Consider the following 14,647-nt stretch of genomic DNA (forward strand, 5'->3'; position numbering starts at 1 on the left):
TGTAATATCGATCCTAGGTATTTAATACTACATATTACTTTTCACAATGATTTCACCATCCAAAGATATCATTTTATTTGTAGTAACTTCATCTTTAAACGAACATTCCAAATACTCTGTCTTTGTACTACTTAGTTTTAAACCTTTTTCCTCAAGGCCTTGTCTCTACTGTTCCAGTTTTTGCTCTAAGTCACCTATTTCCCACTAACACCACGTCATAAACATACATTAAGCACCAAGGAATGTTACCCTGTAGTTTCGTTGTTATCTGATCCAAAACAAATGAGCATAAATAAGGACTATGCACAGAGCCTTGGTGCAATCCTTCTATCACATGGCATTTATCAGTCTCTCTCACACCTGTCTGAACACTAGTTGTTGCTCCCTCATCATACATATCTCTCACAATATTTACATATTGCAGCGTGCTCACGGTTAAAATAATACTCTCGGTTCATTTATACGAATTTATTTATACAAGTTACAGACGAATTTATTTTACAGACTAACTACTCCTAAAAATTCCATCCTTATTTATATTGAATACAAAAATACAAGCCATGTTCTTGAACGTTCCAGAAAAACGGAACCGCCCAACTTTAGTAATGCGTAGGCGATGTTTCTCGAGAAATATTTTCCTCGCTCGTCTGATGAGTCATCCTTCCAGATGTCTCCATACGTAACGAGCTGTCGAGACGGAACCTGATATTTGCTGTCGGTAATTCGTCACAGTATTTACTAGGGACTTCTTTCTTATTGAGTGCCCACCACAGAATCTCTTGAGAAACTCTACCATATGCTTTCTCAAGATCAATGAATACCATATGAGCGTTTGTTTCTTTATTTCTGTATTTTTCCATCAACTGTGTTATAATGAAAATTGCATCTGTGGTTGATCTGCCCTAAATTGAGCCAAATTTTCCAGACTATGTTTCAAACGAAGAAGGCCAGATTACCAACAAAGACTTTCTTTAGCAGGGTTATCAACTTTTGAAGCCCGTCGACTCCGTGGTGACTTAATTATCACCTTCCGAATTTTAAAGTATGGATATGGAGATTTGCAACACTTGTTTATTTTAGACGATCACAGCAGACTACGTGGACATAGTTTGAAAGTGAAGAAGGAACCCTTTTCGTCGATAAAGCGCCAACATTTTCTGTGTAATCGCATTTTTAATATATGGAACAGTCTCCCAACGGAAATTATAAATTCTCCATCTATTAATGTTTTCAAAAACCAACTAGACAGTTATTTGTTTGTAAACTGATCAGTGTTGTGCACAATCTATTAGTCTATAGTTTATTTGCGAAGCTAATTTTTGTAATGTAGGTACTATTTCATTTTTCTTGTAAATGGGCTTATGGGTCTCCATGACCCCAGCCCTTATTTCTATGTAATAATAATAATAATAATAATAATAAATTGATTAGATATCGGATATTTCGGTTTCTTCACTTATCCGTCTATCAATTATTACTCTTTCCCATATTTTCATGGTGAGACTAAGTAGTTTTATGCCCCTGTAGTTTGTGCGTTGTTGTATATCTTCCGTTTTTGTAAACAGGTACTAATAAACTGTTTCTGGTGTTTCTCCATTCGTCTAGAATTTGTCAAACTTCCATAATTATATTAATAATGTTTTAAATACATGTTTTTGTGTATTGTTACTAATAAATACTATACCCTATTCTAATATATTGTTATTATTACATTGAGTTGCTTAAACGTTTAAAACAGAAAACTTTTCGCTAAAGAATCGTCAAATAATAAAAAGAGTTTTGACAAAATTTGTTTAAATTTTATCAACATTGTTTTAACATCTACTCGTACAACTAATTCCTACGCAATTCGTCCACTACATTTAGGAAATGTAGTTCTCACTAAGAATCTATGAATCCTCGATAAAAACTGTAATTCCAAATTTAAAGGTGAGGTTGGTCAGCGCTGGCTTGACCGCGCTTGGAACCACCATGAGTAGGTCACGTCAACCAAAGTAGTTCTCGGGCTAGCGGTACTACCACTAAGTATACTGAACTGAGCCATTAGAGGCTCGTCGAGCATTGTTAATGAGTTAATATACTGCATCCTTTTTTACCGTAACCGGAATCTTTTTTTAACGACCAAACTAGTTTTTAAACTTGTTTAAATTGTCGACATTTTGTTGATCTCGAGAGATTTGTTGCCTAGAGAGTTTGTTTTTGCTGAAGACTATTGCTTTTTGTGACACTGGAAAGAATATTGTTCATTACTACAAAGAAGTGTATCACATAATTGAAACATATTTATGTTTCATATTTATGTATTTCGCTTTTTCTGATTATTTCACATATTTTCACATGTTTTTATTCTCTTCCTTTTTTCTTGACACTACAATCTGTGGTTGTACATTGCGTCTCTACTAAGCCAACGTACTTCGCTCCAGGGCCGTAACTACCATTGGGGCAACCGGGGCAGTGCCCCGGGCCCCTCGCCAAGGGGGGCCCCACAGGTGCCCCTTTTTTGACCGTGCATAAAATTTAACAAGGAAAATAAAAATATGTGTTTTAAAAGCCGATCCCAACGAAATATTTTCCAATGACACAATTTTAAAAAGACCTTACAGGGGCACCCTAGAATAGAACATAAAGTTTTAATTTTTTACTGGAGAAATTAGTATTTTCGACCAAAATGCAATTGGAACAGAACCCTTAGAAGGGGCCCCTGAGGCTTGAGCTAAACAGTGGCTCCCGAGAACTTAACATAAAAATTTAAATTAATACTTAGGAAATTAGTTATTTAGGCGTAATAAAACCTAAAATGCCATTGGAAGAGGGGCCCGGGCTAAGCTGGGGCCCCCGAGACCTTTCGTAAAGATATAAATTGTTACTAAGGAAATTAGTTATTTTTATTGAAATAAAAACTAAAATGCAACCGGAATAGCGGCCCCCGGTCCCAGCTACTTTGTCTTAACCAATTTACCCCAGACCACATCTTGGTACGTGAACGGAACCACATGGTACCGTAAGGGTAAGATGGAATGAGCACATTGAAATCAGCACTACCAGTATCACAGCATAATAAATCTAACAGCAGTGACGGTATTCGCCTTCGAGAGTGTCACTGCTGAAGGTACCGGATATCGTTTTCTAATATCCTCGTCAAATGGGATTCTGCTCTCATTAGAGCTGTATACAATTATTACTTCTCGGCGGTCTCCTCATTTTTGACATATTCCTATCTCCGTCAATTTTCTTCCACTTTTGCCATATCGAATTTTACCGCATTCTTGAATTTTTCTTCCACCTTTTCAATTTTCTGTATCTCTTCAGCAATCTGATTTACCTATTCCTACATTTTCTCTAAATAAACCTTTATATCTTCATATTTTTCCATTCGGTTTTTGAAGTTTCAAGAAATTTTCTTTTTATTGTTTCATTATATTATCTCATTTTGTTTTACTATCTGTTCATTTTGTTGTTTTTCTTTTAACTTTTTCAAAGCGAATAAAAAATAAGGTGATTTCAATTTCTTTTTGTGTTGGTCAACTAAAATAGTAAAATGTAGGTTCAAGAAACTTTAGTCATAGAATCCATTAAAATGCGTTTTCAGGGGGTTAAATATCAAACATTTTTCCGGACCCCGCCTTCCGCTAGGGGGTAAACCCAGACCCCCGGCAGGGGGCCCCCAGATCACCTTTGCCCCGGGCCCCTAACATCGTAGTTACGGCCCTGCTTCGCTCATTAATTAATAACTACCTACACATAGATACCTCACTCTAACTACATACACAACTACCTGGGTAGTTTTTAATCAATGCTTCGGTATTAAAAACCACGTCGCCATATTCAGTTTTAAATTCTTTCAGGAATTCACAGTGATTTTAATACGCGCGCGACTTTATAAAATTGATTAGTTTAATTTTTGATACTGTGACATGTGGAAAACTCAATCTTTTCGCACATAAATTTTCTTTGGCCCAGTAAATGAACGGGAAATACGGCGATACCGTGTAATTTTCAGGGTCAACTCCGAATTGCATGAATATTTGGATTTAGGTTTTATTTACCCTCCACTTCAAAGTTGAACTTGTGCCGTTGGTTGCTTTAAAATAAATGGAAATTGATAAATTGAATAATTCTAAGTAGGTAACTTTCGTTCTATAGAGTATTTTTATGAAAACCAATACTTTTCGACAAAAAACACGTTTTCAGGCTGCTTTTCGCAAATAACTCACAAAGTAAATATTTTATCGAAAAAAATATGTTTAGCCAAAATATAGCCTATAAAAAAACAAAAAAAAAATGGTGTATTAAGGGGATGGGTACGAACTTTCGCTTTCATTGCTATTTAAATGGGATTCATTTTTTTCGAATCCTGGGAAAACTAGTAAGTATTTTTGAAAAATTTAAACGCAGAATGAAAGATTATGTTATTACCGAGGGCTGAAATCCCCGAAAACCTCTATAATGTTTATTTTAATAAGTTACAGCGGTGAAAAACTAAGAGAAAATTTAGTGTGATTTTTAATTTCAAATATCTCATTCAAAAGAAACCTTTTATTCATTCTAAGGGACTTTCGGCACTCGGCAATAAAGTAATCTTTCATTCTGCGTTTAAATTTTTCAAAAATACTTATTAGTTTTCTCAGGATTCGAAAAAAATGATTACATTTAAAATACATATTTTGACAGGCGTCAAAATGTTCCTTTTCTCTTAATGAAGTCTATAAATCCAGTAAAAGCAAAGCTGTAGCTCATAAAAATGCTTATTCGTCAAACCCCAAATCGAATATTTCAACGTGAAATAACCAAAAATTAAGCAATTTTAGGGAACAACTTAAAGTGTTTTAAATGGTATTACATTTTTTAAAGTGTTTAAAAAAGCTTCCTTTTTTATGTTTGAAAAAGTTTCTAGCGTCCAAACTAAACGAGTTACGCTCAAAATAAAGTTGGCCCCTTTTCTTGGTAAAAAATATCGTGAAAATATTCCCCTATTTAGCACCCTAAATAAAATTAATCGTTACCGCTTTACCATTTACTTTATATTATGTACCTATATTTTTGATACGATCTGTAAGTTTGACCGGTTCGAAGTGCTTATTTTTGAAAAAAATTGGTTATCTAGTAAAAAAAATTTCTAAAAATTTTGGAAAAATGCACTTTTTTCAAAAAATAACTTAAAAAGTATTAGTGTAATTTTAAACAGTAAAAAAATGTAGGTTTTGCAATGATAAATATAATAGTTTTATTTTGTTTTTCTGTAACACAAAAATTGGTCAAGATATGGCTGTTCAAAGTTTGCATACACTCATGATTAGTGACTCGTTGAAGCCTTTTCAACTATAACTCTTTCAAAAATAAGCACTTTAAACCGGTGAAACTTACTGATCATAAAAAAATATATAAGTAAAGTAAACATTTTGTAAAGCGGTAACGATTAATTTCATTTGTGTTGAACAGGGGGAGATTTTCACGATTTTTTACCAAAAAAAGGGAACCAACTTTTATAAAAAATAAAAATAAAACTTTTTTAAACAGTTTAAAAAGTTTTAATGGGTTTTTCCGGAAAAGTGCTTTATTTTTTGGTTATTTCACGTTGAAATATTCGATTTGGACGAATAATAGACTAGAAGTCTATAGACTTCACGAAAAAAAAATTTTTTTGTTTTTTTATGCTACATTTTTGCTAAGAATATTTTTTTCGATAAAATACTTTGTTTTTGAGTTATTTGCGAAAAACCGTCTGAAAACGTGGTTTTTTGTCGAAAAATAAACATTTTCAATCGCAAATAACTCAAAAAGTATTGACTTACTTAAAAACTATATAGAACAAAAGTTGCTTAAAATTAGTCAATTTATCCATTTCCGGACTTATTTTAAACTAGCGTTTTTCACCCCCGAGAAGGAATGACTGTCACCACTCAAGTAAAAGCATAACAAGTTCAACTTTGAAGTAGAGGTTAAGTAGAACCTAAAGCCAAATTTTCATGTAATTCGGAGTTGACCCTGGGCTAATACAGCTTTATCCACTTTGCTTGGAAATGCCCGTGGTGCATAGTGTCCATGTATTTCCAATTTCCATAGTGTCTATAGCTACATAAGTAGTGGCTATTAGTCTAATGCTGCAAAGAGTATATTATGCAGAATAAAAATTATTTATTTCGTCTATTTTTATTCTTCACGGAGTATTAGAATAAAATTAAAAATGCAGACAATCAAATGAAAAATGTTAAATTAAAATTCTTTGCGTTGTTAAACTGTGCTCTTGACCTTTTCTTGTGGAGGAATGTGTTGGCACGACTCTTCATTTATTTTCAAGGAAATAAAAAAATGCAACAACATTGTCTATGATGCGTAACGACTTAATAGATAACTTCTTAAAATAACATACTTATTTGTTACCGAATTGTTTTGAAATGTTTGTGTTGCAATTTATTTATTTGATATTTATTTTTTCAAAAATTCTTTCAAATTGAAACGTAGTTTACAAGGTCGGATGAAATCACTGCTGAAATGTTAAAAGAGAGCAACTTATTAAATATTAACTCGTCATTGGAATCGAGACCTTTAGTGAAAATGGCCGCAGCATGGCTAGAATGAACAAAAATATAAGTAGATCGTAAAAAGCAACTTCTTCTTGAATTCAGCACATGCTATGCTGGTTGCTGATCTAAATAACTGTTTCTACTTTAGAAACTGATGGATGGAATAATTCGACGGATGTCTTTTCGAACCATTCACAAATGTTTCGCAGCCAAGAAAATCTTCCCATGCCTCTTCGGCCAACGATCTTTCCTTGTATTATAAGCTGTAAGAAAAGAACTCATTTCTTATGCCTCTAGAGCAGCGGTTTCCAACCTTTTTTAGCTTGAGGCACACTAACTTAAAAACTGGTTCAGCCACGGCACACTTGGGTATATAATCTCTATAATGATAGTGTATAATAAAATTTCGCGGCGCACCTACAGGGACTTCACACGTGGCACACTGGTTGGGAACCTCTCTTCTAGAGACGTGGTCAAGAAACTCAAATTTTCTCTACTCTATAATAAGGTAGCCGGCAAAAGAACAGACAAAATTTGCATTCAAAGAGGTGTCAGACAGGGCTGTGTGTTATCCCCAACTTTGTTTGACGTATTTCCCCAATATTTAACGAAGCCTTGAAAAGGCAATGTGGATTTCGAATTGGGGAAGAAACTATTAACAACATTAGATATGCAGATGACACAGCCATCATGGCTGAAAGTATCAATGATCTTCAATTCCTTATACATAGATTGAATCACTAGAAAATGCTTCAATAACGGACTTGGCCTAAATACGTCACATACAAAGTTACTTGTGGTTAGTAAACAAGACGTCGTCGGACCTATGCAACTAATTGTCAACAATGAACTGATTCTGATTACAAAAGTTAACCATTTTAAATACCTAGGACTAGGATGTTGGATAAACGAGACACTAAATCCTGATGAAAAAAAAAATTAAAACCCGGATAGAAATTGCAAGAGGAGCATTTGTGAAACTTAAATCGAGGCTGAGCAATTCTCAACTAAACTTATAGTCCAAGTAATGAAGCTTAAAATAGGAGAAAACCTCGCAATTTTTACAGAATGGATCGATTTGCTTGATAATTTGAGAATAAGTAATGGATAGTCCAAGGATCAAAATCTATATGATGCCGAAAGGCGCTTTTACCATGGGGGTGGTTGCCACTCCATCTCGGGGGTGGAAATTTTGTATTATATTTTGGCCGCAAAAGTTGGTAAGAACATTTATTGTAAGCAAAAAATGTTCTATAATTTTTTTGATAAAATTAATAGTTTTCGATTTATTCGCTATCGAAAGTGTTAGTTTTATATCGAAAAAACCAATGTTTTTAATAAGTTTTCTGCTAATTACTCCAAAAGTTTTCGTTTATCAAAACAACTTTACTTAACAAAAATGTACCTTTTAAAAAAATAAACAAACCCGTTTTTTTTTTAATTTTCTTTAAGACCAACAGTAATTGAGATATACTTTATTATATGTTAGCCATTCTTCGTCAAATGCTAAACATTGTAGTTTCAAAGTCAAAAAACGGAAACCTATGCATTTTTCGAGGATAACTTATTCAGACTAATTTAAAGTATTTAAAAATATTTATCTTCAGAAATAAAAAAAGTCTCTAGCTCAAAAATTAAGTGACATAATGAAAAGAATGTCAGTCCCTATTTTTTTTTCAGCGAAAAAGTGATCGGAAGCAACCTCCTAATCACCACCCTAATTAAAATTAGTCATTGACCTTATTTAGTCTTCTTTATTTATGTATTATTAATAAGTTCTAGAAGTTTGACCGGCTTAGAATAATTAGTTTTTAAAAAAATGGAGTTAAAAGCTAATAATGAATTTTGTAGTTTGGAGAAAAATGGCTTTTTTTTAAATAGTAAGATTAGCATCAGAGATACGAAAAATGTTTAAATATGAAATTGTAGCTTATTTAATTCCCAAGAACCTGGTTTGCAAAAATTTTTTTACGGTAAAAATTGAGTGAGTTATTGGCAATTAAAACTTGTAATAACATGTAAAAACACCTTTACCAACCCTTTCAAAGTCATCTCTTTTTGCGAGTCAGGATTTTAAAAAGATTTAATATTAATATTCTTATAGATCTTGTGAAAACCTACAAAATTATTTTTTACCAAACTTTCTAAGATAAAAAATAAAAAAGTTACGGTTAAAAAATCAATATATTTTTTGAAACAATAAGGAGAGATCCAATTGGAAGCATAATAATGAGAGTTAGCGGTGTTTTTAGTCATTGGCCTTATTCATTCTTCTTTAGTTAGGTATCTATTATTAATAGCTTCTAGAAGTTTGACTAGCTTAGAATGCTTTTTAAAAAACTGGAGCTAAAAGTGGATATCGAATTTTTTTAGTTTGGTAAAAAATGCCATTTTCTTCAGAATAGAAAGATTAGCATCAGAGATACGAAAAAATGTTTAAATATGAAATTGTCGGTTATTTAATATCCAAGAACTTGGTTTGAAAAAATTTTTTCTACGGCAAAAATTTAGTGAATCGTAAATAAGTATTATCGAAAAACATTGATTTTTTCGTTATAGAACTAACACTTTCGATAGCGAATAAATCGAAAAATATTAATTTTATCAAAAAAATATATAGAACATTTTTTGCTTAGAATGAATGTTTTTATCAGCTTTTGCAGTCAAAATATAATAAAAAATTTCCTCCCCCGAGATGGGGTGGCAACCACCCCCATGGTAAAAACGTCTTTAAGCATCATATAGATTTTGATCCTTAGACTACTTATTCTCAAATGTTCAAGCAAATCGATCCATTCTGTAAAAATTGCGAGGTGCAATTAGAGATAAAGTGCAAAAAAATAGGTCAAAAGAGAGGTTATTAAAAAGAGAAAACTTGAATATCTGGGGCATATAATGAGAAGCAGATACTGGATACTGCAGTTAATACGAATTCTTTCATGTCTCCGAAACCTTCGTCAATGGACTGGCTTATCAGCAGATGAATTGTTACATGCCACGCAAGATCGAGAGCGATTTCGGCAAATTGTCATGGAAGCTACACATGCCTAAAATTTGGGTACGGTACTCAAACAAGAAGAAAATAATAAATATAATTTTAGGTACAATATACAGTCTTTCCAGCAATGTCTGTTTTTTTGACTCTATCGTTCCAGGAGACTCCGAGAACGCGCCTGTGGATCTACATTTCAAACCTTTTTAAGGAGTTTCTTATTTAGTGTCCAGCTTTTACACCGTACAGGAGCATGGACAATACATAATACCTTCTTCTTCGGCTTTTTTCTCGTATGAGTACTCTGTTTTCGTCCTCCATAGCATTTTGTCTTCCCAGTCACTTTTTCTGTAGTGACCATCTATCATAACATTTCCTATGTAGGTACGTTTTCCATCTCATATCAGGATTTCCTCTCTGTTTTCTTCCCGTCGGTCCCAGTCTAATATTCTTTTCGGCCATTTGTGCTCTGTCATTCTTTGTACCGGGTGTCCCAATAAGAATGGCTCTCGGCCATATCTCAGGAACCGTTTATAGTAGAGCTTTGAAATAAAAAATTTTATAACAAAAGTTGCCTCAGGAAAAGCCTAGAAATTATTTTTATAATTGTGGGACCACCGCTAGAGGGCGTAATTGAATATCAAAAATTAAAAAATTTAAATTTTACAAAATTTTCCTAATGAAGGGGCACTGAAAATCCGATCGTCATATTCTTCATAAAATTCTACGCATATTTGATTTGACAAGTTTAGGTCTACCTTTGGAAATAAGACGTGGGGGTGAGTGGGAACCTTGTTATGAAAAACTGGCTGTGAGTCCGGTTCTGCTTAATCAAATTTTGCAAACTTGATCTTGTTGAAGACAGATCTTTTTCGTCAATGTAAAAGTTATGATTTCGAACCAACTTGCTGAGTACTATGCCAGCTAGAAGGCGTTATTTAATTTTTTTTTAAATCTAGTGTTCCTTGGAAAATATTAAATACAAACATGCATTTTTAATACCATATTACAAAATTAGACAAAATTAGCAACAGAATAGCGAAAACCGCATGTTAACACTTTTTTCTATCTCGAGATATCTTACAAAACGTGTAAATTTAAAAACATAACTGTTACTGTCACCGGTGAATGAAATTCATTAAAAGTAGTGTGCTATGGAAACAACAAAGAAACATTTTCCAGCTGTCAACGTATATTAGGTCTTTTCAACGCTTCTCATTTGTTTTGAGCCTCGTTCATATCTCGTATATTAATATTATACACGGATTATACGGCATATGACAGAGGCTCGAAACAAATGAGAAGCGTTGAAAAGCCCTATTACAAAGAAATAAAAACAAATATTTAGTGATAACATAAACGTTCAAATTTTTGCCCATCATTTTCGTTGCAAACATTTACTCTTTCAAGAGTAGATTGAACAGCAGTCTCAATTTCTGCTCTCGATATGCTTTGAATGGCGTTTAGTATTCTCTGGATAATGTATCCTAGAGTAGTGTATGATGGGCAACAATTTGAATATTTAGGTCGTCACTAAGTAGTTCTTTTTGTTCTGTGTTATATTTAATTTTAATAGTATTGTTTCTCTTTATATTGTTGTTTTAATTAATTATATTTTTATACGTTGACATCTGGAAAATGTTATTTTGTTTTTTTCCACAGCACACTACTTTTCATTAACTTAGTTTACCGGCGATAGTAACAGTTATGTATAAAATTTACACGTTTCTCGAGATATCTTGAGATAGAAAAAAGGTATCGACATGCGGTTTTCGCTATTCTATTGATAATTTAATCTAATTTTATAAAGTATGATTAAAAATGCATACTTGTATTTAATATTTTCCAAAAAAAACTAGATTTCTGAAAAACATTAAAATTACGCCTCCCAGCTGGCTTATTACTTATTAGGATGGTTCAAAATTATCACGCTTACATTGAAGAAAAAGATCTGTCTTCAACAAGACCCAGTTTTCAAAATTTGATTTAGCAGAACCGGACTTACAGCCATTTTTTCATAACAAGGTTCCCACTCACCCCCACCTCTTATTTGCAAAGGTAGAGTTAAACTTGTTAAATCAAATATGCGCAGAATTTGATGAAGAATACAATAATCGGATTTCCAGTGCCCCTTCATTAGGAAAATTTTGTAAAATTTAGATTTTTTTATTTTTGATATTCAATTACGCCCTCTAGCGGTGGACCCACAATTATGAAAATAATTTCCAGGCTTTTCCTGAGGCAACTTTTGTTATAAAATTTTTTATTTCAAAGCTCTACTATAAACGGTTCCTGAGATATGGCCGAGAGCCATTCTTATTGGGACACCCGGTACATCTCCTACTCCTGCAGGGTTCTGCTTTCCAACTTTTTTTGTAATTAAACATTCTACTTTCATTCTGTTCCATATTTCCTCTATTATTATTCTATCCTCTCTGGTGATTTGTAGATATCTTCTCATAAAGTCCAATTTAACTGTTCTTATTTTATTTCGTATTGTTCTAGTCATTTGCCATGCTTCCGATCCATATAGGGTAATATTCAGTACTATGCTCTGAAAGATCCTTTTTGTTTTCTTTGGTTGGAGTTTTGTTCCATATTACTCCATGGAGTGATTTCGTGGCTTGTTTTCCTCGTCCTATTTTCATTTCTACATTTTTAATATAGAAATATATATTTGGATATTTGTATATATTATATCAGAAGCATTGAATAAATTTCTGGTGGACATCAACAATAAAGAAGAATGAATCCAATTCACCATGGAAAGAGAAAACAACAATTCACTTCCTTTTCTGGACGTGCAAATCACAAAAGAAAATACAAGACATGCAACCAAAGTTTACAGAAAACCAATCCACACCAATAGATATTTAAATTACCACTTAAACCAAAACGTAAACATGAAAAAGGGAATTATCAAACCATTATACAGAGTGTAACAAAAATACAGGTCATAAATTTGATCACATATTCTGGGTCCAAAAATAGTTCGATTGAACCTAACTTACCTTAGTACAAATGTGCACATAAAAAAAGTTACATCCCTTCGAAGTTACAAAATGAAAATCGATTTTGTCCAATATATCGAAAACTATTGGAGATTTTTTTTATTGAAAATGAACATGTGGCATTCTCATGGCAGTAATATCTTAAGAAAAAATTGTAGTGAAGTTTAGACACCCCATAAAAAGTTTATGGGGGTTTTGTTCCTTTAAACCACCCTCCCCCCAAACTTTTGTGTACATTCCAATTTAATTATTATTGCAGTACCATTAGTTAAACACAATGTTTTAAAAACTTTTTTGCCTCTTAGTACTTTTTCGAAAAGTCAGTTTTTATCGAAATATTTTGCATATTTGTCATATCCACCACATACTTGTATATGGCTAAGTACGATTATGGAGACTTGATAATATGTAATAGGAAAATTTATTTATGATTTACATTTTTAGGTATATTTTGAACCATATTAAAAAAGAAGCTACATCTCGATAAAAGGTGCCTTATCGAAAAAATACAAAGAAGCAAAAAAGTTTTAAAAACACTGTGTTTAACTAATAGTATCGCAGTAATACTTTAATTGGAACGTACATAACTATTTGGGGGGTTTAAAGGAACAAAAGCCCCATAAAATCTTTATGTAAACATATTAGAAGAGAAGCCGCAACTCGGTAAAAACTGCCTTTTCGAAAAAATACTAAGAGCCAAAAAAGTTTTAAAAATATTGAATTTAACTAATGGTATCACAATAATAATTTAATTGGAACGTACACAAAAGTTTGGGGGGTTTAAGGGGACAAAACCCCCATAAAATTTTTATGGGGTACACAAATTTCACTATAATTTTTCTTTGAGATATTCCTGCCATAAAAATGCCACATGTTCGAATTTTTAATCAAAAATCTCTAATAGTTTTCGATATATTCAAAAAAATCGATTTTCATTTTGTAACTTCAAAGGGCTGTAACTTTTTTTTATGTGCATATTTGTACTACGGTAAGTTAGGTTCATTCGAACTATTTCTGGTTGCAGAATAGGTGATTTAACTTATGACCTGTATTTTTGTTACACCCTGTATATGGTAGGGTAGAGCATAAAACACCTGCTCTAATGAAAATGTATTTCAGGAAGAAAACACTTGTTAACAAAAGATTTAATAAACAATAATTACTCCTTGTCATTTATAAATAAAGAATTTCACAAGATTGGAGAAAGTAATCAAAAAAACACTACAAGCAATCCAGAAACGCTCAAAAGAATGGATTTAAAGATGACAACAATACTATATGTAAAAGGCTTACAGAAAGGCTAAAAGAAAGCAGTAGTGAGAGTAGAGAATAATACCACTGAAGAAATTGAAATAAAGCGGGTGTGAGACAAGGGTGTATACTGTCACCAACCCTGTTTAATCTCTATTCCGAAGACGAAATGAATAGAACACTCTCTGAGAAATCCATAGGTATTAAAATAAATGGTGTTAGATTAAACAATCTGAGATTTGCCGACGACACCGTTCTGATCGCAGAAACACTTGAAGAGCTACAGACATTGGTGAATAAGATAGCAGACTGCAGCGAAGAATATGGACTATCTTTGAACATAAAGAAAACTAAATTTATGGTAATATCGAAATCAACACGAAATATCCAAAATCTATATTTAAACAATGAAATTATCGATCGAGTTAGCAAATACAAATATTTAGGCACTTTTGTAAATGAAGACAACGATAGCTCAGCAGAAATCAAAATAAGAATAGAAAAAGCCAGATCCATATTCACTAAAATGAAGAGAGTGTTCTGTGGAAGAGATTTGAGCCTTGAAATGAAACTTCGCCTGATGAGATGTTACGTACTTTCTGTGCTGTTCTACGGAATGGAGTCATGGACGCTGAAAAATATTGATATCAAAAAATGGGAGGCATTTGAACTGTGGATGTATCGCAGAATCTTGAGAATATCATGGACGGAGAGAGTCACAAACATCGAGGTCTTGAGAAGAATGAATAAAGAAAAGGAAGTCATATTTACGATCAAAAAACGAAAACTGCAATACTTGGGACACATTACAAGAGGCGAAAGATATGTACTGCTTCGAATCCATAGGATCCATAGGATGAAAAGATCCA

At 32.8% G+C, this 14,647-nt stretch overlaps 1 protein-coding gene across 5 annotated transcripts in view; it reads left to right on the forward strand.

The window, feature by feature from the left end:
• LOC114329807 (transmembrane ascorbate-dependent reductase CYB561) overlaps positions 1–14,647 on the forward strand; it is a 561,950-nt gene that overhangs the window by 418,807 nt on the left and 128,496 nt on the right. The gene's annotated exons all lie outside the window — the stretch shown is intronic.

This window comes from Diabrotica virgifera, chromosome 4, assembly GCF_917563875.1.
Source record: "Diabrotica virgifera virgifera chromosome 4, PGI_DIABVI_V3a".
Taxonomy (NCBI): Eukaryota; Metazoa; Arthropoda; class Insecta; order Coleoptera; family Chrysomelidae; genus Diabrotica; species Diabrotica virgifera.